The following is a 27,614-nucleotide window of genomic DNA, read 5'->3' as shown; positions in this document are numbered from 1 at the left end:
TTTCACATTTGGTTGTTCCACTTTGCGCGAAGCATGGCTGGGAATATTAGTTGAGCCTTAGCACCTAAGGCACTCTCCCATTCTCTTTTTTTCGGCGCAATGCAGGAGAAAGATTGGCCACTGGATCTGACCTTAGAAAGTGTCTGGAAGAAGCAGATGCCTTTGTTGAGGTTTTCTGGGCCAGTGTTATGTAGTGACTTTAAAGTGTCAATGAGGAGCTTGAATTTGTTTGTGAACGGGGAGCCAGTCGAGGCCCTTCAGATGTGGTAATATATGAGTGTGGTGTGGGAGTTTAAGGGTGATTTTGGCGGCTGAGTTCTGAATTGTCTGCAGTATTCTGGTGAGTTTTTTCATGATCCTGGTGTAGAGTCTGTTCCCATAGTCCAGCTTCCATGTGAGCAGCATGTGCACAACAGTTTTTCGGATGCTGATTAGGAGGAGTGGAAAAATCCTTGTCAGGATCTTCAGGGTAAGGATGCATGAAGTGGTAACTGCATTGGCTTAGGCGGTCATGGTGAGTTTGCTGCTGGTGGGTGGTGGGGCTGGGTGTCCATCCTAGCTACGTAGCTCACCAGGTGATGTTTTCTTTCTGAAGATCACAATTGCAGTCTTATTCCAATTCTGGTTTAGACAGTTGGTCTAGTGATTTCATCCATGCATGCATTGAACTTGATACAGGTACTGGGTGTATTGTCCGCAAGAAGGAGAATGAAATGAGTGCCATTGATGTAGGGGAGGATGTTGATGTCATGAGAGCAGATCATGCTGGCTAGAGGGATCATTTCTGCATTGAAGAGGGTAAGGCTCAGGTAGTATCCTTGTGGAAATCTGCAGATGAAATCGTGGGTGTCTAAGCTGTATGGTGACCAGATAACTGACTGAGTCCCTCCAGTCAGGAAGGAGCAGATCTATTGGAGAGCATATCGTTTATGCATTGGATGAGGATGGGGTGGACAACCATATGAAATGCTGCAGAGAGGTTAAGGAGAATGAGGGCCGCCGTGTCTCCTACATCCAGAGTTATGCAGATCTCATCTGTGGTAGCAATAAGGGCAGTTTCAATTGCATAGTTGGATCTGACACCAGACTGTGTGTTGCTGAGGAGTTGGTGATCACTGATGTATTCAGAGATGTGTCTGTTGATGATATTCTCTAAGAACTTGGCCGGGAATTGTAGCAGGGAGATTGGTCTGTAGTTGGAGAGCTTTGTAGGTTCTGCAGAAGGTTTATTCAGAAAAGGGAGAACAGCTTTGTGCTACCAAGCATTTGGTCGCAGAAGAGAGGGCGGCATTCAAAACGGGTGTGACTATGGCACTGATGGATAGAGGGATCCAGCTGGGTTTAGGGAGGTACAGAATGGGAATAGACCTCTGCAGTTGCGGGCCATTTTCTATGTCCTATCGCCCAAAGCAGGGAAGCCCTTCGAGGTATGGATTGGTCTATAAAGCACACTATTTATGGTTGTAGCAAACAATATTTGTTTGAACTAGGAGCCGCTGCAGTAGCCTTGAGCGGTCATATGAACCTAATAAATATGCCAAAAAAGCCCTGCAACCACATTTGGATTATACATCGCATTCAATCAGGTGACTGATTCAACTGTTGTACATTGATAGTTCGCTGCACAGTGGAATGCTTATTTCAATATGGATTAAAGTTCTTCCCCCCTACTTTTTCTCACTTAAGAAATTCAATAATAATGAGTCTGTTTTGCATGATGGTTGTGTTACAGACAAACCCGCAATTTATTTTGAGTTTGCTTTTCTGTCAACTTATTTTTTTCTAGAGTGGTGCCTCATGTCCTGAGCAGTTTCCAGGTGAGGTGAGGTGACTTACCCACACATAATGGGTAAATTCTAATTTATGTACGACAATAGAGCCACTCACAGTGAGGTGTCGCTAGTGCAAGTGCAGTTTAGTCTGTGAGTGTAGGCATCTCACAAAAAGTGAAGGATTGGTCTCACACACCACCTGGTGTCATGCTTCATCATTGACCAGTCCTCACCCTCTAAAAACCTGGTTTGATAGAGGGAGGGCATACAGCTGACAACAGAAATGCACTTCTAAACTAAGTGGGGGGCCATGGAAATAGGTAGTGAGTGAAAAGGCCAGCAAAGTTGTCAGCTTAAATGTAATAGTGCTGGCATCTATATGGTATTAAAAACAAAGTGATCGGTGTAATGGGTATTTTATTGTCCCCCCACCACTATCAATGAGGTCAACATGTTTATGCCTGAGGACCCAGTTGGGTCCGCGGCATTCATCAGGACCATGATACACAAAAAAAAAAACGGGCTCCGCTCTTACCAAGCTATGGTGAGAGAATATCCACACAGTGGGGTGATGAGGATCACACTCCACCGTAGTATTGCTAAATTCTAAGCCCTATAGTGAGGACACTAATGTCCCATAGGAGGGTGAGGGCAGGAGACCCCTTAGGTCTGGGAGTGTCACAGGACGTGGTCCCCGCCTCTATGCCTAGAGCTGTGCACCTCCGCACGTCGAAGTTCTAATTTACACTTAATTTATTCTATTTAATTAATGAGATTATTGGTTGAATTATTGAGTATGTTGACTCATTCTCAGTTACTTTATCTACACAAGTATCTCCATTGCATCTATATTTGTATGTCTCTTCCTCCATGCAGGTTTGACAACTACCCAAGTCTAGGATATAGAGGTTTTGTGTGTATGGTTGTATCTGTTCCATTGAGCAGTTTTTACCTGCCCTGTAGTTATTCTCTACTTTTTCACATTATTGCAGTAGCTCACACTTTTAGGTCCTGCGGAATGCTGGACACTCTCTAGGTCACGATAGCAGAAACATGTAGACCAACCCTCTAACTTGATAGTGGCAGTTATTTTTTAAAACTGCGCCAGCACTGTTTTTAACCCTGACACCCCGAGATACATATTAAACAATTTTTTCTCCTGGTAGTTAGTTTTAGTACACCTTCACTTTTTTCACTCAAGCACTACACCCATCACCTAGTAATGAACTGTAGCTCTTCATTTGATGGATCTTAGTATATCCGGTTGAACTTGATAAACATCCCTGAGCTCCTCCCTCACAGGGAGGGGTTTGTAGCCCTCGGCTGTACTAGGATTTACAGCTTGGAAGGGATCCCAGATGATGAAGCATGTCACCGTTGGTGAGTGATGGGATTCCGTCCTTTAAATAGGGCTTCCCAGCGAGATGTACAATATTTCTTTACTTGTGTATAGGACGCCTTGAGGCGCCAAGTGACTGGTGATACCCACAGATATTTCAGTGTGTTTTACAGTTCTTATTGGGAATTTATTTGTGCTGGTCGTTAAACTTCCCCACGGACCCTCCAATCCCCGGTTTAGTTTTATGGATTAGTCTACCCTGGCTATAGGTTGGAAGGGGGTTGTCTTGGAAATGGCCCTTTGTGCAGTGTTAATCCTGAACGTTTTGCCTTCCTCCTGTATTTTTTCTGATCTGTTGTTGGTGATTTTATGGCTCTTGGCACTTTACCACTGCTGATCAGTGCTAAAGTGCATATGATCTCTGTGTAAATTGTGTTGTGGATTGGTGTTTCCATGATTGGCATATTTGATGTACTTGTAGTCCCTAGTAAAGTGCACTGAGCGTGCCAGGGCCTGTAAGTCTAATGCTACTAGTGGACCTGCAGCAATGATTGTGCCACCCACACGAGTAGCCCTGAAAAGGTAACTCAGACCTGCCACTGCAGAGTCTGCACGCAGTTTGTTGCTGCCATGTTGACTTGGCAAGTGCACCCACTTACCAGGTCCTAACCTTCGCTTTTCTTACATGTAGGTCACCTCTAAGGTAGGTCCAAGGTACCCCTGTGGGCAGGGTAAAGTGTTTGTGAAAGGTAGGACAAGCCCTGATGTGTGTGGCATGTCCTGATAGTGAAATACTGCCAAATTTGTTTTTCACCAGAAAAGAGGAGCTTCAAAAGGCACTTTGGGGGGGCACCCTCTAAACCAGACAGCAGTGTCCTGTCCCCAGAGGAGCTGGAGGACAGGCGGAAAGCAAGGAGAGTTGTTGTGGAACTGGAGACGCTGAAGTTAGCCATGGAGGAGAAAAGGATGATGTTAGACCTTGAGTTTAAAATGAGAGAGCTGGACTGGGAAGCCAGTAGGGCTAGGCCCAGCTCAGATGGTGGCAGCAAAAATGTAGTGTCCAGTACTGAGGGTGAGGTACATGCACACAGATTTGAGGCCCTACTACAAGGAAGGAGTTGACATACACCAGGGGTTTCAGGATTGTGACGTTACTCAAGTGGTACACAGTGTCCCTGAGGTGGATTGGAGAACAGGGACAGGGGATAATTTTCCTGGTAGTAGGAGGGACACTCTACTGACTCTAGGTGATGCAGAGAGAGGGGTTCCCCCATGATAGAAGCCTTGGTAAGTGAGTATGGAGACCAGCCAGAAGAATATAGGTTGAGGGACAGCAACAGTTAGACACTGGCTCAATAGTCTTGTGAGAATGATGTGGGGTACGTTTCAGAGGCACTGGATGGTTGGGTGAAGGGTAGTTTTGTTAACACCTGTGTGGGGCTGTGTAATTCAATTGTTGGCGAGCATATTTTAAGTCCATGTTTTCCAGAGCTATGCCAACACCATGTGGAGTGTGAGCTCTCTAACCCCAGGGAGCTTGCACCGGAAGCAGACTTTTCTGTGGTTTCCAAAGGGTCTAGAGAAGCATCTGGGGGTAATTCTGAAGGAAGTGGTTTAGGTGTTTCCCAACCAAGGGTGGTGGGAACGTTTTGTGGTAGCCCAGATAGGTCCCTGTGTCGTGGGAAGGGTGTAGGGATGCACATCCTGTCTCTGTGGAGAAGTAGTGGGAATGGGCTGTGGCCAAGGGCCCGAAACCCTGTCCCAGAGCCTGGGTGATTCCATGGGGGAACACCAGGTGGGGAGACTAGGCGGTACTGGAAGGCCACCCATTGAGGAGTATCCCCTAGTGTCTGGGGACCTGGGGGCGGGGGGGCTGCTGTAACAAGCTTCCCATCGGTTCTGGTATCTAGGAGCACCGCTCCAGTTGGGAGGGTGCATGAGTCCAGAGAAAAGTGTTAGGGGAGGACATCATCCCCAGTGGATGGACTAGTGCTTCAGGGGTTGCCAGCTCTCAGGTAAGAGCACCCCAGGACTGACCCTGGTATGGCCACTTCTGGCCTGGGGGGTCTTGATGCTCTGTCAGGTAGACAGAAGGCTGGAGACCTGCTCCAGGCAAACTCTCACATAACTCATGAAGAGTGTGTTTCCCTGGGGGAAGGTTGGTATACTTTCCCGGAAGTTCTGGGTTGCCAGGCATGGGTCCAGCCTATGGGTACAGACCCTGGGTTGGAGGACCAGGTTCAGGGTGTCCCCCCTGACCTTGAGGAAGTGGCGACTGCTAACTGCCACTATCAGTTTGTCTTCTGGGGGTGCAGCTCCAGCTGGGAGGGTATGAAGCCCCAGGGAGGAGGATTAGGTGTGGGAGAGCCCACCCAAGTCCCTTGTTCAGCCTCAGGGTACAGACCCTGGGCCAGTGTACCAGTCGCAGGATAGCATCCCTGAACTGGTGGGCGAATTGTGCAGGACACCTGCCACAGGTGCCCTGACAATTCTGGAAGGGGTTACAACTCCAAGTAGGAGGGTACGGTGCCCCTGGGAGGAGAACCGTGTGTGGGAGAGACCACCCAGTCCTGTTGTGGTTCTGTAATTCTCAAACCCAACGAACAAGTGGCCTGGCCTTCTGAGTTTGTGCATATATTAACTTAGGTTTTTCTGACTCTGAATGAACTGCAGAGAGAGTGACCCTTTTCACCTGAAACTGACCTTTTGCAAAACCAGATTCACTAGCTGATCGTTGTCTGAGTTTTTCAATCACTGTTCAGGACCTCATTAACCTTTAGTTTCCTTGCACATATCTTATCCTAATCAATATCTAAATTGTTTCTTTCCTTACGACTTTCTTTTGTAAACATGGGTTTTTGCCATGCGTCGTAACTGCCATCTGGTGTTGCCTTTTGCGTAGGCCTCAGAAGTTAGTCTGCGAGCAAAGCAGTCTGACCTTTTGTGGGTCATATATACATTAACTAAGGTTTTCTTCGTGCGCTGGAGTTAATTTCAGAAACTGGCCTTTCACCTGGAATTGACCCTGCCAAGCTAATTTCTCTACAAGATCGTTATCCACTTTCCCAATCACCATTCAAGACATTTGTTAACTTTTAAGTTTCTTTATGTTTCTGTTATCTTGCACAATATCTGAAACTACTTTTCTTTACTGTTTCTTCATTTCATGGGTTACGCTTTCAATTAAGGGTTTGTCCGGGCCTTCCAGATTATTATTTAGATATGCCTAAATATTAACTTGTGGGTTGGGACACTGTAAAATGAGCTTTACTATATGATGCTGTGTGATGTCATGTATTTTCTATTGGTTGGATTTTGGTGCAGTTGGTGCAGGGGCATGCATGTTAAATGTTCCTTTTTGTGTATAAATAGGGATGTCTCGCCTTAGTAAAATTGAGCAGTTTCTTGAGTTGTACACTGTGTTGTATTGCTGGGATTTCTGCTACTAGCTGCAGCTAATAAATTTGATCTCTGACGCCACCTAGAAGTATTCGGTGTCTCTGTATACCAAGGCAAGGGAACCCAGAGGACTTTAGGCGTGTCCCTGGTGCCACTGGGTATTTGACAACCTAGTTCTTCAGTTGGCGCGGCCAACGTGGGGCAACTTCAGTGGTACCGGTCCAAGCCCGAAGATTGCGAGGAGCCACGTGAGGAAATTCTGGAGGAGGGCCCCCACTTCATCGATCCCTGCATGTCGACGTGGACCAAAGGTCTTTTCTGCGAGGCTTCCCGCTTTCCAACGGCCACGAAGGACTGCTGCCCTGACTGTCGCCTTGTCTTGGACCCTCCGATTGATATTTGTAAAGCGAGACGATAGACGGTCTTCTGGTGGCGTGACAGATATTTGGTTGAGTAAAAGTGGGTCGCTCCAACGACTTTGTTTGGTTCCTTGGTTTTGATTTGGTTGCTGCAGTACCCAAAGCCGAAGGGCTTGTATATTTACAAGTGTATCATTTTTTTTTATTCCCTTTGAAGTTTGAAACCAGACTAGTGAGCAAGACGCCTGGTCTTGGTAAATTTGGTAATTGGTTTGTTTGTGGTAGTAACAGGGATTCCCGATTGGAGGATTCATGTCCGATACCTCCGGTTGGAACTCCGACTTATGAGCTTTATTCTAAACACGGAGTGGGTCCTATTACTTATAATGAAGTATGGGTTCGCTACACGAAAAAAGATGGTGTTTTGCAATGGCCCCCACATGGTAGTTTTGCAACAGAGATTTTAGACAATCTAGAAGTTAGGTTATTTAGGAAGTAAGCCCGGCCGGCAATATTTGACTCTTTCCGCCTTTGGCGTCAGGAAGCCAAACAGCGAGAAATTAAGCAAGCAAAGAGAGATAGGAAAGATAAGAATATGTCAGTACTACAAGCTGCTAGACAGTTTAAGGTAGATGGAGAAGAGCGTGCAAGTGAAGTCTTAGATAGACAGCGTTGCATGGCCATAGATAAATGTTAGCCGGTCTTGCCATCTTCTCCTCCGAAAGTGATGGAAGACCTTGAAAAAGATCCGTTGATCTCTCATTTACTGAGATTGCCTCCTCCCTATGTGCAGGGTGCTACTGCGCCTCTATTACCCCCCGGTTGTTCCACCCTTTGTTGTTCAACCTCCTGCTGTTGTTCAGCCACCTGGTGCTCCACAGATGGTTTTGCCTCCTCCTGCGCAACCCATTCTAGGGTCGCCAGCCTTGCTACCAGCTCTGCCTCAAACTCCTTTGCCTTCTGCTTCTGCATCTTCGACTTCTACTGTTCTTGTCCCTACACCTTCCTTGCCTCAGAATACTTATTCTCCTGTTCTTATGTCTACTTCTTCCTCTTCTGCTCGAAAACGAATGACCGAGACTGTTGTTAATCTGTTGTCACCATTGTTTGGGTCACTGAATATGACCCCTGTTTCGGAACGTAAACAGAGTCGTAGCCAGCTTCCTGGGAACATAACGAGTTGGATCCGATTCCGCAGGATGTGCTCGACGTTCAGTCAGATTTTGCTAAAAGGATGATAGTGGAATCTGATGTTACAGATGCCGTAGAGACAATACTTGCTTTCAAATCTAGACTTTCGCCTCAGACATTGTATGAACCTGATTCCTCTGTTAGGAGGAAAGTGAAACATTACCCTGTGAGAGAAGTTCCTCCTGTATGGAAAGAAGCAGTTCAGGCTAATGTAAATCAGGGAATTGTGGCCGCTCCGGCTCATTTTCAGCGAGTATGGGTACATGTCCCTTGGAAGAGAGCAGAGGTCTTGTCTCTTAAGCAGACCTTACCTGACCCTCGTAAGAATCCTGCTGGTTATTACAAGCAGTTGTCCCAGACAGTTGAAGCGTGTATTATGAATTTAGCTGGCATTGATATGTTGATGGGTAATGTAGGCCCTCAACCCTTGTGGGCGAAGATTCGTCATGAGAATCCTGCTGCTGAATTAGGTGATACCTGGGCGAATATTGTTGCTGCAGATGATAGACTGGAGGGAGGTGCTAAACCTGAACCTTTAGTTTCAGAATTACCAGGTAGAAATAATAATCTGATGAAAACAATGATGCCCGCTTTACGAGTGAATTGGGATAAGTTAGCAGCATGTAAGCAAAAGAAAGACGAGAGTATGTCTGATTTTATCACGAGGTTTGAAGAAACGTTTATCGATCATAGTGGTCAGGATATGAGTACGGAGGGTGGTCAAAGGTTGACTGTGGATAACTTTGTTTTTAATTGCATCCCGAACTTTCTAATAAGTTAAAGGACTCTGAGAGTTCATGGGCTGTCTCTTCATCAGCCCAGATATTGGCTACTGCACAATATTACAAGAATAGGGATAAAGATGAGAAGGATAAAGTGGAGAAGAAAACTAAAGAGTTAAAGACGAAAGTTCTTTTGCAGCAAGCTTATCCGCCTCATCAGAATCAGCCTCAGTTTCAGCAACCTCCACAATTTCAGAGATTGTTATAGAAGCCTGAGCCTTAGGTTCAGCGATTCTTTCCTGGCTCTAATCAGTGTGCTTATTGCAGAGAGGAAGGTCATTACAAGAATAGTTGCCCGGCTTTGTTACAGCGTGCAAATGGTGTATCTGGTCAGAGAGGTCGTGGTAGTTTTCAGCAAGCTCCTAGGGGTAGGAGACGTGGTGTGATTCCTCCGAATGAGCGTTCCTCTTCTCTACAGAATTCTGTGAATTATTTTGACAGACAGAATGTTCCGAGTGGTCAGTGTGCCCAGTACTATGTTGAGGATTACTATGTCGAAGGTGAGAGTTCTGGTTATAATGATAACTAGGACAGCCAAGGACAAAGTGAGGGAGTAGTGTAAGTTCCAATAGATCAGAGTGGACCTTATGTTGAAGTGAGTCCATCAGGTGTGGTAGAACCTTTACTTTTGGATACTGGTGCGATGAAGAGTTCTATTATGCACTCTAAACTTCCTGGCGCACCTTTGTCTGGCTTGACCAATGTTTCAGTAGGATTTTCAGGCGCCCCAGTTCGTAATCTGGTTTCTAGTCCTTTGTCCCTTTCCATTGGCCCTTGTGAATTGGAAGCTCCACTTATTCTAACAACTGGTTGTGGTGAGAATCTGTTGGGTTTGGACCTGCTGAAAAGATTGTATGTGACATTACATTGTTCTCCTTCAGGAGTACAACTTACCCTCGGTAAGAAAGTGATTTCCCCAATGTATTTGTCTAAGGATTGTTTGCCACTGGAATTGCGTTCGCTTCCTGATACACTTTGGGCTACAGGTCCAAATGATGTTGGTCTTTTGCAGATTCCACCTTATATTGTCACCCTTAAGTCAAATGCTAGGCTACCTTGTATTCCCCAATACAAGATCTCGAGTGATGGTGAGAGAGCTCTTTTAGCGATTGTCTATGATCTGGTTGAGAAGGGTGTAGTTGAGGAAACGAGAGGTAATGTTTGTAACAGTCCTGTTTTGCCTGTCCTTAAACGTACTGATGCTTCTCAGCCACCTGTGTATCGGTTTGTGATCGACCTTCGAGAGGTAAACAAGATTGTCGTGCCACAGTTTCCTGTGGTACCTGATATTACTGCTTTGTTGACTTTGATTCCTGCTTCGGCAGCTTGGTTTTCTGTCATCGATTTGAAGAATGCTTTCTTCAGTATTCCTATTGCTGAGGAGAGCAGAGATATTTTTGGCTTCTCATTAGGAGGCTGAAGCTTCCGATTTAAGAGAGCTCCCCAAGGTTATTGTGAAAGTCCATCCATCTATAGTCAGGAGTTGAAAACTCAGCTTGACGGTTTTGTGTTACCTGTTGGTGCTACTATTATTCATTACGTCGATGATTTGTTGATTACTGCTGATGATGAAAAGATTTGTAAAGAGGCTACTCTTTCTTTGTTGCGGTATTTGTCTGACCTTCATCATAAAGTGTCAGCTTAAAAGTTGCAATATTGTCACCAAGAAGTGACCTACTTAGGTCATCTCTTGTCGAAGGAGAGAAGGAGATTGACCCCAGAACAAATTCAAGCAATTGCGCAAATGAATGTACCATCCACACAGAGAGAAGTGCGTGCCTTTTTAGGTATTACATCGTATTGTAGACAGTGGATCCCCAATTTTTCACTGTTGGCGAAACCTCTGTTAGCATTGACTCTGAAAGATACTCCGCATCTTCTTCCTTGGTCTGACGAATGTCAGAAAAGTTTTTCTGAACTACGCGATGCATTGTGTTCGGCTCCTGTGTTGGGTACTCCAGACTATAGTAAGCCTTTCACGTTGTACGTGCACGAGAGAGAAGGTTGTGCGTTGTCAGTGTTGACACAACCATTTGGGGACAAGCAGCGTTCATGTGCGTATTTTTCAGCAACGTTAGACCCAGTTGCTAAGGCGTTGCCGAGTTGTCTGAGAGCTACAGCTGCAGCGGCTGTTTCTATCTGGCAGTCTGCTGGTTTGATATTGGATAATACGTTGATTGTGATGGTCCCACATGCAGTGGATACCGTATTAAGCAGGACTAAGACACAGAACCTTAATAGTGCACGTCTGTCAGGTTACGAGTTGACATTATTGGCTAGTCATGTGCACATTAAAAGATGTAATGTGTTGAATCCAGCTACGTTGTTACCGATCTCTACAGAGACGGATCCTCAGGAACAGCATGATTGTTTCCTTCGTACAGAGGAAGAAACGAAGGCTAGAGTTGACCTGAGGGATACTCTCCTTACGGATGTTGATGGTACCCTATGGGTAGATGGTTCGTGTTTTAAGCTTCCGAATGGTGAAACGACTGCAGCGTATGCTATTACAACTTTACATACAGTTGTTGAGACAGCACGCATACCACAGAATTCTGTGCAAGCAACAGAGTTGATTGCACTGACTAGAACATGTGTGTTGTCAGAAGAAAAGCAAGTGAATGTTTACACCGACAGCCAGTATGCGTTTGGTGTTGCCCATAGTTTTGGGCGTTTGTGGAGAGAGCGTGGGTTCCTTACTTCGCACGGAACAAAAATACAGCATGGGCAGTTGGTGAATGAACTATTTGAATCTCTCACTCTCCCAAAGCAGATTGCAATTATGAAGTGCGGTGCGCATAAAGTTGTGGACGATGTTGGTCGAGGGAATGCGTTTGCAGATGAAGTTGCGAAGGAAACGGCGAAAGACATGATGAGCCGTATGTATGTTGCAGGCCCAGCTAATTGGGTTATGGCTGGTGGTATGTGTGAAGACACAATAGAAAGTGTGAAAATGATTCAGGCTGAAGCGACTGAGAAAGAAGTGAGTGTTTGGAGAGAGACTACAGGTATGTTGGATCCTACAGGTTGTTGGGTTGAGTTGTCAGGACATCAGCGATGGCTGTTGCCAGATGCGTATGTGCTCCCAGTGGTTACAATGGCTCATGGAATGGCTCACATAAGTTCGAAGGGAATATGCAAGTTGTTGGCTCCAGTTTGGCAGAATGCTGGAATTCCGAAATGTGCAGAGAACGTGGTGAAACATTGTATGATTTGTCTGAAGTATAAGCCTGGTAAGGGAACTCCAACTCCAGCTGGTCATTTTGCTCCTCCGACGTATCCGTTTGAGGTGATACAGCGAGATTATATACATATGGAGAGATACAATAATTTGAAGTATGTCCTTGTGGTTGTTTGTGCCTTTTCCAGGTGGATAGAGGCCTGCCCCCTAAAGGATAATACTGCCTTGTCTACAGCCAAGGTTTTGCTGGGAGAGTACTTCCCTAGGTATGGTTTGCCGAGAATTGTATGGTCGGACAATGGGAGTGAATTTGTGGGTCAAATCATGAAGAAAGTATGTGCTGGTTTGGGAATAATTCAGAAGTTCCATGCAGCGAATCACCACCAGTCTGCTGGACTTGTTGAATGTTACAATGGTACCTTGAAGCTGAAATTAGCTAAGGTACAAGCGAGCACTGGTCTTACATGGCCGGATGCCTTGTCGTTGGCTCTTTTGTCAACAAGGACGACTGTGCATTCTCGAGTGGGACTTAATCCGTATGAAATTGTGTTTGGTCGTCCTGCGAATGTTTGGGGTGTGCCTCGTCCTGAAGAATACAGCAGTATTGAGTACCCTACATTGGTGGATGACTTGACTGCTAAATTACGTGTAAGCATGGGCGGATTTTGCGGAATCATGATCCGCAAATTTGCGGATTTGCGTATTCGCGGATCCGCAAAATCCGCCAATTTGAGGATTCGCGGATTTTGCTGATTTTTTTAAAATGGGGGGTCTTCTGTGCGAGTCCAAGTGCCTCTTGTGTGTATAAATGGTCAGAGACTGATCAGAGCAGCAGATGAAGAGAAAGAAGCTCCTGGTCACAGGAACAGCACGAGGATTGCGCTCATGAAAGTCAAGGATACAAAGGCCTCTATCCAGCATCACAGCTGATTTTCGACAGTAGATTTGGGAAGAAGGCACACCTGCCCAGCCTCGACGACGCTCACGATTGTTTTTGGGCTGATGAATGAGTCACTGAATTTGGGCTTCAACTAGTTCCAGCGGCCATGTGTGTGTGTTACTATGCAATCGCACTGATGTACGCCGGGGTCCCTTGAGTGAGCAGTCCATCCATCATCCTGTAATTAATTTAGGATGGCGCTGGCAGCTTGCGGGCGCCATTCTAAAATAGTTACAACAACTTCAAGCTTGAAGGCTTGAACTTTTGCCCCCCGGATCCACCGCTCGCGGATTTGCGGATTTTCTGATTTTCGGTAAATTCGCGAGAGTTCACAGATTGCGGATTTACCGAAAAGCCGCGAAAACCGCGAGCGGAACGGACTTTGCGCTCACACTTAATTACGTGTTCTCCACCAACAGGTCTATGACAGTTTGTCGACAGCTACTACAGATCCAGTGCACACGATTCAACCTGGTTATTTTATCTTGACGAAGAATTTTCAGCGATCCAAGAATTTGGAACCGAGATGGACTGGTCCCTATTTGGTATTGCTGGGAAAAAGAACTGGGTGCATGCCATTCATTCGAAAAAAGTTCCTTTGCCTTTACCGTATGATCAGTGGGTGAGGGATGGTATAGCTTACACAGATTGCGAGAGAGTCCCCACATTCGTGCCTTTTAGTGATGCTCATTTGACATGGACTAAGCATGGGCAAATTTTGCGAATCTGGCGTTCACGAATTTGCGTATTTGCGAACTCGCAATCCGCAAAATCCGCGATTTTTTTCGCGAATTTGCGGATTTTTATTTTTTTTGTGTTTGCAAGGGTTTTTGCCAGTTCGCGAGGGTTTTGTACCAGTTCTCAATTGCGAACTTACTTGTCGGCTCGCAACGGTCGCGATTATGTTGTTTCTACGTCTGGTTCATCATCACAGGTTCCCAGCACCCTCTGTTTCACCACTGCCACCCTCGGTTTCACCCATGCCACCCTCTGGTACATCAATGCCACCCTCTGGTTCATCATCACTATAGATTATGGGGGGGAAAAGCAAGCACACCTGCCCTGCTTCAACTGACATGAATTAAATTGGGGTTAGTTTATTAATGTGTCACTGTTTTAAAATTCCAGTCTTGCACCTGCTTCCTTATCAGTAATTTGCTTTCTGTTGCAGTGCAATTTTTTTTTTCAGAACCTTTGTGGCCTACTTGTAGCTATTCTATGAGCCTGCTGTGAGGGTCAGAGCAGGGTCATAGAATTGTTGAAACTAGCAACTGAACTCTGGAGGGGGCCCAGTCAGGAAGCACTACAGGGAACGGTTACTAATGATGAGTTTGAACTTTTGCACCTGCTGATTGCTTTCAGTTTTGCAAAACTCGTTTTTCTGCGATGTGTAATCTCGCAAAGTGTGCTGCTCACTAGTACAATTTCGCGTGTGTTCGCGAGGAAAATCTCGCGCGAACTTACCCACGCGGTCGTAAACGGGAGCGGCCATCTTGATTCTCATTCATTGCTATGGTTCTGGGCATGCTTTTTGTATCCTCTCTGAATCTCTGCCATCCTTTGCTTGTTTGAAGTTTTTTTTAATCTATTTTACTTTTTCTCTATCCATGTATTCTGCTATGCTCTATATTTTTTTGTTTTCTGGTACTTTTGTTTAATTTTGAACTACTTTTTAAACTCTTTTCTTTTCTTCTCTTCCCTATTCTATTTTCTTTATTATTTAGCTTCCTTTCTGCCCAGACCATGGTAAAGGGAGCTGGGAAGCATCCAGAGAAGGGGAAGGGTCCCGCACTCTGTGCCCGGCTCCCGTCCGGGCGTTTGAGGGGGGAGCAGGTCGCACCCCGGGAGATCTTCAGCCCGGAGGAGGTGGCCGCACTAATTTTTTATGTTCAGCGCCGCCTCCCCAGGACCATCATGGCAGGTGGCAAGATCGGTAGCGGGTACGGGATCCGGGAGCGCCGGAAGCGGTGGGAGAAGGTGTTCCAGGGCCATGTACCACCACTCTCGGGTCCGGCGCACCTACCACCAGGCCAGTGTGTGGCAGAGTCATTTAGCTCCCAAAGTCACCGATGATTGATCCCCAATGATGATTAGATTATCCAACGCAGGACAAGAGTACGGAGTCAGAGTCAAGAAGTGTCAGAGGCACGGACTCATGCTTGCAAAAATTCCAAAACCTTTAGCTCAGCCACTCTAGTCTGGAGGACCAAAAACCACAGAGTCTATTTAAGTTTAAAAGCTTTATTAAAAGTAAACACATTTACTATGGGAGGAGCCCCATCTAGTTCGCATCTTGCACTGGGTATCCTATGCCAGGTGCTGTGCACCTGCCCCTTAGAGTGGTGGGTCCGCACCCCTGGTCCTTGTCCGGCATTACCAGGGCCCCCTACCACCAGGCTGCCCTGGGACGCCCGGGAGGCATGAAATCTGTCGCCCTAGCCTCCCCAGCCGGTGTTGACTTCCTCCCAGTGGAGAGCTTACCATATCCCCCCTCAGAGCTGGCCTATGGGGTCCGCCAAGCGGCCTCCCATCAACCACTGTTTATTGATCGCAAGTCACATTTCCACCACAAGGGTGGCCAAGGCCCTCAGGTCTGACACCCTCCCCACCTGCGTTCAAGATAAATGACCAAAGTTCTCTTATGAAAGTGTCCGTCCCTAAGTCCGACAGGTGTACCTCATCCTGGTGGTACATTGCCTCTCCAGAAATCATCCGGTGTTGCATGTAGCACAAGCGGCCCTTCACTGAGCCCAACCTTGCCAGTTCACCGTTCAATCTTCTTACTGAGACATTCAAAGATCTTGCACGGACTCCCAGGCCCCATGTCCTGCGTGAGAGAATGCCTGACCAAACAATCTTTGCTGCTGGAAAAGTGTGCCCCAGCCAGGCAAACTCTGCAAGTAAAGCCTCCTTGACTGCCAAGCGTCCTCTATCGACCATGTCGTTGCCTCCCAGGTGCAAGATAATCCAGTCAGGTGGCCTGTGACCTTCCTGTGCCCTGAGCTCCTCGACGAGCCGCCTCAAGTGTCGGATTCTCATCCCCCCGACGCCTAGCCAAAGGAATTCGGTCTCGCTCAAGGCCGCCGGTTTCACCACCTGTCGTTGCTGCAAGCGCACCGTCGTGGGACGTACAAACGAGTGCCCAAGTACCCACACCACCGACGCAGGCATGCTAGTCAGAAGGAGAGAAATGACACTGTTAAACACCGTCCGATACGAGAATGCCACATCTGGTCATAACAATTCAGGCCTGACATATCTTTTATAGCACCCTGACGCCCAGCATCCCACACCCCTTACTGCGTCGGACGAGAGACCCGCCCCGGCCGCCAAAGTGGCAGCGCCAATCCTAAATGAATGCGAGGAGAAACCGGCTCTACCCAGACCCAATTTGCCCAGGGCCAACTTGAACACTGCTTTAAATTGGTATTGAGACAGGCAATGTCCATTCTCATGTATGGACAGGGCCGGCCTCCACCCACATAGCCTGTCCCCATGAACAACCCAAAAAATCGAAAAACACAAAAAAATCAGCACAATCCCATGCCATCCATGCCCTCCATGATGTTTAAATTCAAGACACCCCACAGAAAGACTAGGCCCATGCACCACTCACTACCCCTGGTGAAAAGGCCACAACAACAGCCCAAAAAATCAGAAAACACAGAAAAATCTGCACAATCCCATGCCATCCAGGCCCTCCATGATGTTTAAATTCAAGACACCCCACAGAAAGACTAAGCCCATGCACCACTCACTACCCCTGGTGAAAAGGCCACAACAACAGCCCAAAAAAACGAAAATCACAGAAAAATCAGCACAATCCCAAGCCCTCCATCATGATTAAATTCAAGACACCCCACAGAAAGACTAGGCCCATGCACCACTCAGTCACTACCCCTGGGCATAAAGGTTGAAAGCTAGGTAAAATGGTTGCAGACCTAAGAACACTGCCTGCATTCAAAATGGCCCCTTGCCTCCCAGCACATGCCCAGGGCCTGCCTGTACCAGCACTCAAAATGGCCCCCACCCACATGGCCTGTCCCCATGAACACCCTAAAAAATCGAAAAACACAGAAAAATCAGCACAATCCCATGCCATCCATGCCCTCCATGATGTTTAAATTCAAGACACCCCACAGAAAGACTAGGCCCATGCACCACTCACTACCCCTGGTGAAAAGGCCACAACAACAGCACAAAAAAACGAAAATCACAGAAAAATCAGCACAATCCCAAGCCATCCAGGCCCTCCATGATGTTTTTATTAAAGAGACCCCACAGAAAGACTCAGTCCACCCACCACTGAGTACCCCTGGGCAAAAGGCCCCAACAACAGCCCAAAAATCGAAAAATCCAAAATTGTAGTTGCAGCAACTGTAATGCCCCAAACACACTTACTTGTGAAATTTCTAATCCAAAAGTGATCCAAAGAAAGTCAAAAAGGCCTCAAATCCACATATCCAGCAGCATCCACAAAAAGTAATCCTTCCAGGTGAAGAATCCGAATGAAAGTGACCAGCACATGAAGAAAGCACTGGGAGGAGCCTGCTGGACAGGAACAGGAAGTTGGAGACTGTGGGGCACTTCCTTCCTCCTCCACCCCCCCCCAAAATGGACTCCTTGCAAAAAAAAGTGCAGGCAAATGTCAACCTGAGGAGTTATTCTGATAAAAATCATCATTTCTAGAAGGTTTATGCTGCTTGCTGGTGGATTTCTTGTGCAGAATTTTCGCGAGTATTTTCGCGAGTGCGAGATTGTTGCTGCCCGCCGCATCTATGTGTTCGCAATTGCGAACTCCCGCGACACGTGATCACGGCGTACTCGCGTTGACAAACTCGCTGTGCAAGGTGGCAAGCCGCGATGACGTAATCGCGTTCGCCAAACTCCCGCGGGTTCCCGCAGCAAGATCCAAAATGGCGCAGCACTCGCAAAATATTGAGAAAAACAACTGGGCAAACGCTGAATGACGGTAAGTGAACGCCGCACGCCGCAAAATTGTATCACCAAGAAAAAAAATCCGCTGTGTGCGAATTTGCGGATTTTGCGGGAAATTCGCGAATCTTGCGGATTGCGAATTTACCGAAAATCCGCAAAATCCGCAGGCGGAACGGATTTTCCCCCCGTGCTTAACATGGACACAGTTCTGCAAGCTGCTGTGCCTCCTCATCTAAAGATTGACACCACCAATCCGGAACTTTTATTTAAGGATCCAACTGTACCTGATAAAGAACGCTACGATTTGAGGCCAGGAAAGCCTATTGCCTTGGACAAATAAAACCGATTTTTTTATATAGTGAATTACACCTTGTCAGATCAGGAGACTTTTTTGCTTTTTCCTTTTTCGAGTCACCATCCGGACTCAGCTGCAGGGTCACGGTAGGAAGTTCTTAAGGGGTGAGCCGCATATTGACACAAGGTCTGTGGTTCAGGGTCGTTAGTGTGATTTTGGCGCACACTTAAGTGAAGAAAGAAAATTTCCGTGAGCAGCACGTTAGAGGATGGAGTTTCTTGAGTCTGATAAATGTGTTAGGAAAATGGATTCTAAAGTCCGAATATGTATATTGATTCGTAGCAAATGTTTTTTAATAATGTGTTTTCTTATGCTTGTGAATATTACGTTAGCTTGTGTAGGTTGGATTTTCTATGTCACACAATTGCCACTTACATCTACCTCCCAACCTACTCTTTCTTTTTCTACTGTTTCTCCACATGAGTTTCATACGTTACCTGAACATGAACATACACGAAGATCAGAATTTGTGAACAATTCGTTTATACAGATGTTGCATCAGCTAGTCATAAATACCACAAATTGTTGGGTGTGTGGTCTTATGCCACATACTACAGATAAGGGAATGCCATATTTGGTTTTGCCTTTTTCGCCTAACGGGCGATGTTTATCTATGCGAATGAAGCCTCTCCTGTACGTTCTGTCAAAGACAATGCAAGTAATAATGCCTTGATACGGGGAATAGTTGATATGATTAGAGATATTTATGAGTATAACGCTATCCCTAGAGATGAGGTACGAGCATATGTCGGTTGGAATAAGACGACATATAGTGTTAGCTTGACGGAGAAAGAAAGGCAGTGAAGGTCTCCTCCTACTTGCATTGTACCCCACCAAGGTCATCTCTCTTTGCAAGGTAATGGTCAGAATCCGAGAGCTCAGCTTGGTAAGAGTGTGTGTGTTCACACATACGTTTATACGTCCCAGAAATCTCCTCCGTTCATGCCAGCTAAAGGCACGTATTTTGTTTGTCACGATAGAGCGTACACATGGTTGCCATCTGATTTTTCCGGCACATGTTACGTGGCATTTTTGCTTCCCCCTACATACACTGCTGTTTTCGATTACCATAAGACAAGATATGGTAGCGGTATAATCAATGCGAAAGATACTGTCGCACAAGAAGCTGGAGACTTCTTCATGGGTTTCCTACCCTTTTTGGGGTCCTATGGCTAATAGTAAGAATATTCGTCAGCTTACGAGAGTGGTTGAGGCCACTATAAATGAGACTGCAGGTGCCCTTAGCAATATTACAGCTGAGCTTCAAGCGGATCGCCTTATGACATTACAGAACCATTTTGTTTTAGATATTATACTTGCAAATAGAGGTGGGGTATGCAAATTGATCGGATCTAGTTGCTGCGTTTTCATACCAGATAATGCCCCGACAGTGTACCAAGCCATCTCTAGACTACATAAGATCTCTGAGTCTATTCATGTGGACGAAGGTAACTGGTCGTTGATGGGATGGTTATGGGAGTCGCTGTCCAAATGGGGATGGAAGATTCTGATGTTCCTTGGTATGGCGTTAGCTACCATTTTCTCGTGTTGTTTATGCATCCAGTGTGGTCCCGCCATTTGTAGTCTTTGTGCTACGATCTGTGTGAGAAGACCAGTCCCAAGAGAAGTGAAGGATAATAAGATGATGTTACAGCAACACCTTGATGACCTGATGTGAATAGATATAGACCTAGAATCAGATTGACATGAGTTTAGGCTATTGCCTACGTAATGGCAAAAGGAGGGTATGTGGTTCTGTAATTCTCAAACCTGACTCCATTTTAGTCTTGCCCTCACGTAGGCCTGTGAAGTAGGCCCAACGAACAAGTGGCCTGGCTTTCTGAGTTCGTGCATATATTAACTTGGTTTTTTCTGACTCTGAATGAACTTTAGAAAGAGTGACCCTTTTCACCTGAAACTGACCTTTTGCAAAACCAGTATCACTAGCTGATGGTTATCTGAGTTTTTCAATCACTGTTCAGGACCTCGTAAGCTTTAGTTTCCTTGCACATTTCTTATCCTAATCAATATCTAAATTGTTTCTTTCCTTACAACTTTCTTTTCTAAACATGGATTTTTGCCATGCGTCGTGACTGCCATCTGGTGTTACCTTTTGCATAGGCCTCAGAAGTTAGTCTGCGAGCAAGGCAGTCCGACCTTTTGTGGGTCATATATACATTAACTAAGGTTTTCTTTGTGCGCTGGAGTTAATTTCAGAAGCTGGCCTTTCACCTGGAATTGACCCTGCCAAGCCAATTTCTCTGCAAGATCGTTATCCACTTTCCCAATCACCATTCAAGACATTTGTTAACTTTTAAGTTTCTTTACGTTTCTGTTATCTTGCACATTATCTGAAACTACTTTTCTTTACTGTTTCTTCATTTCATGGGTTACGCTTTCAATTAAGGGTTTGTCCGGGCCTTCCAGATTATTATTTAGATATGCCTAAATATTAACTTGTGGGTTGGGACACTGTAAAATGAGCTTTACTATATGATGCTGTGTGATGTCATGTATTTTCTATTGGTTGAATTTTGGTGCAGGGGCGTGCATTTTATAAGTACCTTTGTGTGTATAAATAGGGATGTCTCACCTTAGTAAAATTGAGCAGTTTCTTGAGTTGTACACCGTGTTGTATTGCTGGGATTTCTGCTACTAGCTGCAGCTAATAAATTTGATCTCTGACCCCACCTAGAACTATTCCGTGTCTCTGTATACCAAGGCAAGGGAACCCAGAGGACTTTGGGCGTGTCCCTGGCGCCGCTGGGTATTTGACAACCTGGTTCTTCACTGTGTCCAGCTCAGGGTACAGACCCTGGGCTGATAGACCCGTTCCAGGATAGCACACCTGAACCGGTGGGTGAATTGTGCAGAACACCTGCCACAGATGCCCTGACAATTCCAGTGGGGAGAGGCAGAGCCTTGGGGAGGAGGACAGGTTGTGGGAGAACCCATCCCAGTCTCCTGTCCAGCCTGTCACTGGACAGGTCCTGTGGTGGTCCAGTGTCAGGATCTTGTACCTGACTTGGCCAGAAGGAGGTAGAGAAAGGGTGCCAGGCACCCAGGGCTACTGCCCCTACTCTCTAACGCCACAGAGGTTATAGAGCCCTGAAAGGCATAAGGCCTGGCTCTCATCACTGACAGCTGTCAGTCACCACTGTGGCTTGCTGTCCTGGTGGACAGTGTTGCCCCTGGGAGGGGGACAAGAGTCACACCCCTTGGGTGGACTGGGCCACACCACTGTGTTGGCCATGTTGTTATTAGCTACCTGTTAGGAATATCTGTAAGCAAAGTAAGTTTAGGCACTGCACAGATGGGGTCCACAGGCAAGGAGAAGGGTTCCCCATGGGTCAGCTTAGTGGGCCCTGAGAGTATGGATAGAAGGATCAAACTGGGTTCAGGGAGGCATAGAACAGGCATAGACCCCGCTGTTGCTGGCTAGTTTCCAAGTCCTATCGTGCCCAAGCAGGGAAGCCCTTCGAGGTTTGGATTGGTCTACCTTGGCTTTAGGATGGAAGGGGGTTGTGTTGGAAATGGCTCTTTTTTCATGGTCAACCCTGAACCTTTTGCCTTCCTCCTGTATTTTTTCTGAACACTTGTTGGTGATGTTATGACTCTGGTCTGTACCACTGCTGATCAGTGCAAAAGTACATATGCTCTCTGTGTAAATTGTGTTACGGATTGGTGTTTTCATGATTGGCACATTTGATTTACTTTTCAGCCCCTAGTAAAGTGCACTGAGCATGCCAGGGCCTGTAAATCAAATGCTACTAGTGGACCTGCAGCATTGATTGTGCCACCCACGAGTAGCCCTGAAAAGGTAACTCAGACCTGCCAGTGCAGAGTCTGCACGCAATTTGTAGTGGCCATGTCGGCTTGGCAAGTGCACCCACTTGCCAGGCCCTACCCTTTCCTTTTCTAACATGTAAGTCACCCCTATGTAGGTCCAAAGTACCCCTGTGGGCAGGGTGAAGTGTATGTGAAAGGTAGGACATGCGCTGATGTGTGTCGCATGTCCTGATAGTTAAATACTTCCAATTTAGTTTTTTCACTATTGAAAGGCTATCTCGGCCCATAGGAAAGCATGGGAGTTAATTTATAACATCTTATAAATATAACTTCCCATTGGGACCAGATAGAAAGATAAACGTTTAGTATACCTGAACTCAGAATCTAAAGCTGTGTTTAAAAAGACCACTGTTAGAAAGTAGGTATTTTCTTGCTTAGCTATCCTGTGTGCCTCTGATAGGATGTGTATTGACTGTCTGGGTTTGGAGTGACAGGGGTTGGGGAGGTGCATTCTCTCAGACGGTCACCAGGGGGGTTGAAGTCTGTTCTGCCTTCCCTAAATTAGTCAGGGCTGGGCTGAATAGACCTGGGCTGCATTCAGAGTAGTGGGAGGAGTTTTCACTAGCACCTGAATAGGTCCTATCTGCCTTGGATAATGCTGTCTCCACCTCCTGCCAGGAAGCTGCACCAGAGAGGACAGAACTGGTTTGGGCTGGGTACAGACACTCTCTGCCTTTCAGAAACAAAACATTTGGTGGTATAAATATAAGGGGCCCGGACCCCAGAACTTTAGAACTTTTTTGGACCAAGAAAAAGAGCTGGAGAAGCTGTGAGGAGGAACTACCACTTGGCTGAGTGCTTTGGTGTGTTGGCCTGTAGTGGCTGCTTCTGTCTTGGGCAGTGAAAGGACTGGACTGAGCTTTCTGCAGTCTATTTTTGTTAGTTTCTCCAAGGGCTTGAGGTAGAAATTGCCCCCTGTTCAAGAAGTCTCAGGAACAGCAAAGACTTCAAGTTCTTCTGCCTTCAGCACTGGGAACTGTGGGCCCGATTCACAGAACTAACTTAAGACAAAATCCTAAACTTACTACCATTTTCGTATTCACAGAAGGCACTTATTCATTTTGGTATTCACAGAAGACACTTACCTTTACTACTACTAAACTGAGAAAAATCCTAATTTTAAGACTTTCGGTATTCACAGAAGGCATTTTGGAGTCCTAAAGTTAGGAGAACTAACTTTACTACTACTAAACTGAGAAAAATCCTAATTTTAAGACTTTCGGTATTCACAGAAGGCATTTTGGAGTCCTAAAGTTAGGAGTCCTAACTTTACTACTACTAAACTGAGAAAAATCCTAATTTTAAGACTTTCGGTATTCACAGAAGGCATTTAGGAGTCCTAAAGTTAGGAGTCCTAACTTTACTACTACTAAATTGAGAAAAATCCTAACTTTAAGACTTTTGGAATTCACAGAAGGCATTTAGGAGTCCTAAAGTTAGGACTCCTAACTTTACTACTACTAAATTACTGAATACTGAAATGAGTAAGTGCCTTCTGTGAATACCAAAATGAGTAAGTGTCTTCCGTGAATACCAAAATGTGGGTAAGTTTAGGATTTTTTCTTAAGTTAGTTCTGTGAATCGGGCCCTGTGTACTTTGTGCTGCAACAGAAGAAAAAGCAACTAAATGCCATTTACGATGCTGTTGCCGACTCTGTGTCCTGATGGCACCGCAGAGGGCAACGCCACACCACAACCCTGGTCTCGCCAATGCTGCATGCTGACGCCGCCACCGAGCCGCAGTTCACACCGCGACCGGTTGGCTTTGCACTCTGCATCGCCTTGCCTTGGTATCCCTAACAGCGCTGCTCCATTTTGCAATCTAAGCCGCTGCTTGCACCAAGATTCAAGGGCACCGCTCGTAAAGTTACACAATGCACTACCCTCATCCCGCACCGCAGCCTTGACCTACAGACACCGGCGCCATTGACTCTAGTTCGTCAGGCGACGACAGCGCTTCATCAACGACTACGCCGCTGCTTGCACCGTGAATTCTTAACACCGCGACGAGCACCGCATTCACTTTGCACTATGACCCTGGTCTCATTGACAAAGCCATCTGACGCCGCCATCGAGCCGCTGCTTGCACTGCGACCTGAGGACTCTGCATACCGCGCTGCTGCACTTCACACCGCAGCACCTGTCGCCTGCCGACGCCAGCGCTCCTGACTTCAACAGAGAGGAGTTTGATCTGCAAAGTGTGTGACTTCAGGGACCCCCCTTGACTCCTGCAACGTCTTCCGGAACCAAGGCCTGCAGACGCCATGCTTTCGGAAGCTCAACGAGAAGTTGCTGATGCCCTCCATTTCTAAAAGGTACTGTTTGAGGATCTCCCCGACAATGTAGCTGGCAAGCGATGCCGCGGTCAGTGAGAACTGTTTGGATTTTGTTTATTTACAACGCTGTGATAGCCCTGGACTGAGCTATCGACATCAAGGAACTGTTTTTCAAGCATATTTTGATAACGGAAGATTTTTAAATGCTGTATTGGAGAGTTTTGATTATCATTTTTGGTTTTGTCTAAAGTATATAAAAATATTGAATATTTTTCTAAACTGGTGTGTAGTCTGTTTGTAGTGCTTAGACTGTATTACTGTTGGTTAGGTGCAAATGTTTTATACACTGCCTCTAAGATAAGCCTGCCTGCTCGTTCCAAGCTACCAAGTGGGGGAGCAGGGGTTGTTTTAGGAGTATAACTCCCTAATCCTGACTAGGAAGAAGGGTCCCTATTTGGACAAAGGTACAAACCCTTGCCAACTAGAGACCCCCCCATTTCTAACAATAGGTAATCCATCACATAAGCATGTTCAGAAGGGAACCATGAGGGCCATTTAGAATCTAGGGGTATGTGATCCATGCTATGGATTGATGTTGATTGTAAGGCCTGGAGAATTTATATTTCATGTTCGCAACACAATGGCACAAACCAATCTAGGGAGATAAAATAGCACACATTAATATACTGGCACGCCTTTATTGAGCACAGAGATGGCCAGAAGAACGCAGTACCTGATACAGAGCACATGGACCTCAATTACAAGTGATGTTAGAAAGTGAGATCCCCCTTTGCTAACAGCACTTTTTTAGGGCACCAAAATTACAGTTTGGTCAGAGTTTTCCAGTCCCTCATAATTTCTCCGTTAAACAAAGATAGCTCAAACCTACTGAAATTCATAAGGTAAAAAGGCCAGGAAAGCAACAAAAATCACAAGTTCTTGCCTATTGCAATTGGAAAACTCATAATGCGTCCTATTAATTGCATCTAATACATTCCAAATCCATTGTATCAGTATTTACGAGGATAGATAATTGCATTGAGGGAATTGAGGCCATGGTGTTAAACGTCTCCTATCCTAATCTATGCACTCATTATGTTTAAGAGATGGCAATTGTATTTTATTTTAATGAAAAACTCAATGAATAGTTTTTGCAATATTTTTTTACTCTGTATAGAGTAGCTATAATTGAGCACGGAATACATTCCCATTTGTTTAAATGAAATGTGTATATCATAATAACTGTGTGCCAAAATTGGGCACATAAGAAATTCTTGGTATATAATATTAGCCCATGACATTGGGTCAGTTTTTGTACACTAGCAGCTGGTTTCCCAGTGCAAAGGGTCATACTGTACAGAAACCATCCATTCTAAGTGGTTCCATGAACAGTGTACCTCTCCATGCATTTTTACACGTACAATTCACTTCACATGCGACTTTCAAGAGATTGAATGTGCAGATCAAGTACTGCTCAAAATTTAAAATTGGTTACAAATACAGTTTGCATTCCATTTAAAATGTAGTGCAGCACTTGGAATGAGGACAAAATAGTTTCAAGAGGATAGCATACTACTTATACACTAGAACAACAAATACAGTAATTCGTTCATAAAATCTTTCTTTTTCCCCTTTCAGGTTCTAATGTGAACAGAAAATCAATCTCCTACAATGACAATGTCTTCTTCCAACACCACCGTCCAGGTTACAGAATTTGTTCTCCTCTGCTTCCCAGGAGACTTGAGCTGCTGGAAAGCTCTTCTCTCTGCCATTCTTCTAAATCTACTTCTTGTTGCTTTCTCTACCAACTTGATCTTAGTATTGATAATCTGGATTGAACAGCGACTCCATACTCCCAAGTATTATTTACTTGTCTTCCTCTCCTCTCTGGAATTTGTTTTGAGCATTTACATCATTCCTCCTGTTCTGGACAGCATATGGTTTGGTACAAAGGCTGTAAGTTCTGCCAACTGCTTCATACAAATCTTCCTAATACCTACCGTCATTTCGACTCAATCACTTGTTTGCATGATGATGGCGCATGACCGCTATGTTGCCATATGCAAACCACTGCAGTACCCCTTAATGATTAAGAACCAATACCTGCTGAAAGAAGCTCTTCTTGCTTTGCCAAGGAGCATATCTTTTTGCGTGTCAGTTGTTCTCACTGCACAGCTCAGTTACTGTGCCAGTAATGTACTTTATCTATGCTACTGTGCGCCTATGCCTGTCGCGAGACTTGCATGTGATCATAACCCAATTCTCGGCCTTTATATTTTTTTGCTAATGTTGTTCACTAGTGGATTTGACATAGCTTTCATCTTCTTTTCCTACTCCATGATCCTCCGTGCTGTGCTCAAGCTCCGATCCCGTGGAACGATGTCCAAGGCTTTTAGCACTTGTGGTTCCCATCTCATAGTCATTTCCTATTACTATTCCTCACTAATTGTTTTAATGGCTGCACAAGCGATGGGAAACATTATCCCAGCTGATGTACATACTCTGATGTCTGTCCTGTATTTCCTCATTCCACCGGTCCTAAACCCATTAGTCTATGGGTTGAGAACTAAAGTAGTCAAAGAAAGGGTCATAAGGATATTTAAAAAATGTAAGTTGAATGTTTTCGCAAAATAGGGAGCAAGTCTTTCCTATTGAACAAACCATACACTTAGGGGCCGAATACGCTGTTGGTCGTAAAGCCCCTGACACACAACGTCTGGGACTCTGGACCAACCGACATGCAGTCAGCGGTCCCAATCACCTGATAATAATGCGACCGAACACTGTTCGGTCGGATTCCCATTGTTTCCTATGGGAGCTTGTGTAATGGCCATAAACCAGCCATAACCCAGGCTCTTATAGGGAGATGGGGGTTGTATACCCTGCACCCTGTTGCAGGCATTCCCACGCAGTGCAAAGTTTTGCAGGGGGGGTATCCTAGGTACCCCTTTGGTCATCAACATAGGCTTCAGAGTCAATGGGGCCCTGCTAGGGCCCCAAGAGTAAATCTCCAACAGCCTTTCCCTGTCAGAAAGCCAGCACAGAAAGGCTGTCAGAATCTGACATCATAATCCTGACAGCGTTAACGCCATCCATAGGGGACTACAGTTCGGTTGGCTGGTAGACTCCAGAAACCGGTTGCAACTGAGTCGGATTGACCAGCCGGTTTCCATTCCAACCCCCAACATCGTAATCGGGCGATCGAACCGCAACTGACCGTGTTGGTCGGAAAG

This window comes from Lissotriton vulgaris, chromosome 8, assembly GCF_964263255.1.
Source record: "Lissotriton vulgaris chromosome 8, aLisVul1.2, whole genome shotgun sequence".
Taxonomy (NCBI): domain Eukaryota; kingdom Metazoa; phylum Chordata; class Amphibia; order Caudata; family Salamandridae; genus Lissotriton; species Lissotriton vulgaris.
Note: the sequence above shows the minus strand (reverse complement) of the source record.